The sequence below is a fragment of the Rhinoderma darwinii genome, unplaced genomic scaffold (genome assembly GCF_050947455.1).
Source record: "Rhinoderma darwinii isolate aRhiDar2 unplaced genomic scaffold, aRhiDar2.hap1 Scaffold_127, whole genome shotgun sequence".
NCBI lineage: Eukaryota > Metazoa > Chordata > Amphibia > Anura > Rhinodermatidae > Rhinoderma > Rhinoderma darwinii.
Genome location: NW_027461959.1, coordinates 1625303 through 1631156, shown reverse-complemented (window position 1 = coordinate 1631156; position 5854 = coordinate 1625303).

The following is a 5854-nucleotide window of genomic DNA, read 5'->3' as shown; positions in this document are numbered from 1 at the left end:
TATATCCGGTTACCTACAGGTGGTAATTAAAACTAGTAGCTGAAACTAGTTCAGCAAAGTAATGCTGTTGGTTCAGCAAAGTGATGCTGTCCAGCATATTGGTTTTTGAACACAAGAGGGCGCACAACTGGCTTGAGCAATTTATGAATGGAAGCTATGTATCGTAATGGAGCTGTCCAGCAGAATGGTGCTGAACTGAAACGCCGGTGAAGTGTTATGTTGTTATTCTATAGTAGTTGTCATGTTTATCATATTATTGACACTGAAAATGTCCAAAATGATGGGGATACCAAATGTTCTAGTTGTAGCTTAATGAAATGGTATTTCATTTGTAAGGCTGACGGATATAAACCTCTTTTAAAAAATACAATATTTCAAACAATTTAAAATAAGTTCTGAACTGAAAAGATTACTATAATTAAGTATTTGGGACAGATATCAGTATTATTTTCTTACTCATGGATACTATGACAGGTGGAAATAAAGTACATCGTACAGAATAGTTTGACCCGACAAATACATGAAGCCAATCAGATGGCACTATAGTTACAGTATTTCTTTATTAGCCAAGCTTTTGATATTTTTAGTTTGGTATTAATTATTCTATATTATTTTTGTTCATTATTTTTGTTCATTACTCACAATTAGGAAATTATACACATTATGAAGAATAATATATCCCGACAAACGCATATGGTCGTTTAGATAGCGTTGTAATATTACTTTGTTGACCAATGTTTTAAAGTTCCTAAATTTGTGTTACTGGGTCTATATTATTTTTATTCATTAGAAATGGAACATAAGTTCTTTTCTGAAGTTGAATCCATCGGGGATCCTCGTTTTTAGAGTGAATATCCAGTAGGCTTCTCGTGATAAGATTTTGTGTTTTATGCTCCCCCCTCTAGTTGGTATTTTTACTTTCTCTATGGCATAACATTGAAGGCTTGTAGTAGATCTATTATGTTGAGTTATAAAATGTCTTGCAACATTGGAAATGTTTGCAATGTTTGGATTTTTAATATAACCAGATGTTCCAATATTCTCACTTTACATTTACGGCTGGTACATCCTATGTACATGAGATTGCACGTGTTGCACTCTATAATGTAAATTAGTGCTTCACTATTACAATTGATGTGATTTTGGATTGTGAAATTCTTTACATTATCTGAATCTCTGAAAGTTTTTGTAGGTTTAGCATATGAGCAAACGTTACAGGGATGTGAGCCGCATCTAAAGAAACCAGCATAATGAAGCCAAGTAGGTTTTAAAGTATTTAGCGGAAGAACAGAGGGAGAAAGAACATCACCTAAAGAGGGAGCTTTTCTGGGTACTACTTGACAACCGTCCTTCAGAATATCTGACAAGATGTCGTCATCCATAAGGATAACTAAATTTCTTTGGACAATTTTCTTAATAGCATTGAACTGAGTACTATACTGTAACACCAGGGTGGGTATATTTCGAATGGTATTTGTATTGCATTTTGGTTCAAGAAGTCGATTTCTAGATTTATTCTCTACAATGGAGGATGCTCTTTTTAAGGTCCATTCTGGGTACCCTCTCTTTCGTAGTCTCCTTTCTATTTGTTGTTGTTCCACTTGGTAATTGCTATCGTCACTACAATTTATTTTGGCCTGGTGCATCTCACCCACAGGGATTGATGATATGGTCTGTTTGGGATGACTGCTTGTTGCATGCAGGATGGTGTTTCCTGAGATGGGTTTGCGATAGGTTTTAGTGTTAATTATTTCTCCTGATTGGCCTGTGAGTTCTAGATCTAAGAACTGAATAGTGTTTTTTTGGACCAAATGAGTAAATTTTAAGTTAAATTGGTTGTCATTCAGATAGTATATAAAGTTATCGATGTCTGATATATTACCCTCCCATATAAATAGCAGGTCATCAATGTATCTTGAATACCAATTGATGAATCTGCCAAAGGGATTAACAGTAGAAAAAAGAAACAGTTCTTCCCACCAGGCCATCACAAGATTTGCCACGGAGGGGGAGAACTTGGCTCCCATTGATACTCCTTTCAGTTGTAAATAGAATGTACCATCGCATTTAAAAAAATTGTGTGTCATAAGAAAAGTAAGTGCCTCAAGTATGAAAGATTGTAATTCATAGCTATAGGCACTGTGTCTGAATAGATGATGTTCTAATGCCCTCTGAGCTATATGCAGTGCCGCATCTGCCATGAGGCCAGGTGAGCCGACGGCCTCAGGCGGCACCACCTACCCATAGGGGGGGAGCGGCATTTTCAGCCCGGGACGGACTGGACCGGGGGGAGGGGCCATGCAGACGCACATAGCAGACGTGCCGAACGTCTGTAACACTCCTCCTCTCTAACGCTGCACACAGCACATGCAGCCAGAGAGGAGCAAGTCTGCAGGAGGAGCACGAGCAGCACGAGGTAAGTTCCTGCCTTGCTGGGACCGTGACCCGTGACGTGACTATACTGCAAGGGGGGGTCTGGGCATTTTACCGACAGCAGAGGGCTCTATGGGGCTGGAATAATCCACCCCATAGAGCCCTCACATCACTATAATGGAAGGATTAGTGTAGGTGGGGGAGGGTCTGAGCGTCTAACTGCAGAGAGCTCTATAGGGGGGGATTCTGCCCCCCCCTTTAGAGCAGTCAGTCAGATGCTCAGACCCCCCTAACATTTCAGTATAGTAACTAGTCAGGGCTCTATGGTGGGGGGATAATTCCCCCCTATAGAGCCCTCTGCTGTCAGTAAAACGCCCCCCCCCCCCCTTGCAGTATACTCCTGGCTTTGTAGCTTTCCTGTGCTCAATTAGCGTGGGAAAGCTACAATCAGAGCTGTGACTGGTGAGTCTCACAGTCACTCACAGTGCACACTGCATGCAGCAGCTGCGGCAGCCAGTCTGACTGTGAGTCTCTGACCAGTCACCACCCACACACAGCAGAGAGAGGAGAGACTAATACCGTGTTTCCCCGATAGTAAGACACCCCCGATTGTAAGACGTATCGGGGGTTTCAGGGGGGTCGGCTAATATAAGCCGTACCCCGAAAGTAAGACATATGTCTTACTTTCGGGGAAATACGGGGGTATTGCCGCCTCCTGCCCACTTCCGCGCCGCCCCCCTCTCCATACGTCACCGCGCCGTCCTGTGATGGCGCGGGTACTGAGACTGTACCCACGCGATCAGCGGCAGGAGCACGGCTGTTATACACAGCCTGGCTCCTGCTGCAACTGCCGGAATCGAAGCGCGCGCCGATTCCGGCAGTTTAACCCATTAAATGCCGCTGTCAATAGTGACAGCGGCATTTAATGTGTTTGACAGAGGGGGGAGCTCCCTCTGTCACCCGATCGGCGCCCCCGCAAACAAATCGCGGGTCGCCGTCGGGTTTCCATGACAGCCGGGGGTCTAACAAAGACCCCCAGGTCTGCCTTCAGCATCTGCCTGTTAGGCGATGCCGGAGGCATGACCTAATAGGTTGCCTGTCAGTTTTACACTGACAGGCAATAATGCTTCGGTATACTAAGTATACCAAAGCATTATATATGCGATCGGCACATCGCATAGTGAAGTCCCCTGGTTGGACTAAAAAAAAAAATGTAAAACAGTTAAATAAAGTTTGTGAAAAAAAAATAAATAATAATTCGACAATTTTTTTCCAATATAAGACATACCCCGAAAGTAAGACATAGTGGGGCTTTTGGGGATAAAAAGAAAGTAAGACACTGTCTTACTTTCGGGGAAACACGGTAGTAAACCCTCAACTACTACAGTTTCACAGGCATTGCTTATGACAGCTTCTATAGAGTAGTGATTAGCTTGTCTGCCTTACACATGAAGGTTGCTGGTTCAAATCCCCGCTGGGTTTTTTTATTTTTATTTTATTTTTTATTAATATTAATATCTTGTATTGGGCCTTGTTCACACTAGCATTAATATACGTTTACCTCTCTTCCGTCAGAGGGAGAGGATCGATACGTTAAACGGAAAGCAACGGTTCCTTTAGAATTACCATTGCTTTCAATGGTAATTCTTTTGTATCAGTTGCTTTCCGTTTGTCTCCGTTCGCTAGGTTTTCGTTCTTTTGAACGGAAATAAAAGTTCTGCAGACTGCACTTTTGTTTCCTTTAAAAAAAACGGACACTTAGCGAACGGAGACAAACGGAAAGCAACTGATACATTAGAATTACCATTGAAAGCAATGGTAATTCTAATGGAGCCGTTGCTTTCCGTTTAACGTATTGATCCTCTCTTCCTCTGACGGAAGAGAGGTAAACGTATATTAATGCTAGTGTGAAAGAAGCCTTAGGGCCTGTTCACATCAGCGTTGGCTTTCCGTTCTGGGGTTCCGTTGGAGGTAACCCCGCAACGGAAAGTCAAACTGAAACCACAGCTTCCGTTTCCGTCACCATTAGCGCAGTCAACTGCGCTATTGATTCTGTCACAAAAACGGAAACCTGCCGGAATGGTGACGAACGGAAACCATTAGCAATGTTTCCGTCACCATTGATTTCAATGGTGACTGAAACGGAAGCTGTGGTTTCAGTTTGACTTTCCATTGCGGAGTTCACCCGACGGAAACCTCCCACAGAACCCCGGAACGGAAAGCCAACGCTGATGTGAACAGGCCCTAATCCTTCCCCATAAACCTGCCCCCGCTAATTAAAATAAATATATTCTATAATGTATATAGCGCTGTATCCTGTATTCAGTGTCAGCGAGTCCTGCAGGATCGAGCTGTTACCGATCACATCTAAGTTCATAACTTAGATGTGATCGGTAATAGGCGACCTAATGGATTCAGGTCTCAGCGCTATATACAGCTGCTCTGTATACAGGATACAAAGCAGCTGTATCTCAAAAAGTGCAAATCATTTTCAATAAAAAGTAATTAAAACTTGCACCAATCGCAGTAATAGATATCTTTATATATCATACTGACATGTCCGAAGTTTTCATCGGTGGGGGACCAAGCACTGAGGCCCCCACCGATCGCTAAAACGAAGCAGCAGAAGTGCTCGGGTGAGCGCTGTGCCGCTTCATTTATGATCGACTTTCAGCCGAGTGAGCGGTGTACGGACTCCTAGACTTTCTATTGAGCCCGTACACTGCTCCAAGGAAAGCCAAACAGAATTGAAGCGGCACACCGCTCACCCGAGCACTTCTGCTGCTTAGTTTTAGCGACTAGTGGGGGGTCTCAGTGTTCGGACCCCACTGATCAAAACTTCTGACATGTCAAAAGTTTTTTAAAAAGTTGTTACACTTTAAAGAGAATCTTTCACCTGCCCACAGATTTGCATTTGAGTGCAGCATGTAATGGGGAGGGCTGCACAAACTCTGGGGCACTTTATATTTTTTTTCCTACCCTCTTTCTTTACTTAGATATCGGTGCTGTAATACTTGACGCCCGATATTTAAATAACCCCATAAACTGCAAATGGGGCGGTAATTGGCAAGGGGACGTGTAACATCGCTGTGACACAATCCACTACGGACAATGTCAACAGCAAGAGCTGGAGAGAGGAGATCATGTGCGCGTGCGCACGCTCTCACTCTTCAGCTCTCGGCAGGCAAGTACAAGACTGTGATCTCAGGTGAGAGATCAGTCTTGTCGTCCTTGTCTGCCGAGAGCTAAAGAGTGAGAGCGTGCGTGCGCGCACAGCTCCGATGCCATAGAACAGAAGAAGAAGAATTCACACTCTTCTTCTCCTCTTGTGTTCCTTAGTGGTGGCGGAGCTGCGCGCACCCGCTCTCTCCAGCTCTTGCTGTAACGCTGACCGTAGCTGATTGGACAGTGTCACAGCGATGTTACATGCCCCCTTGCCAATTACCTCCCCATTGACAGTTCATGGGGTTATTTAAATATC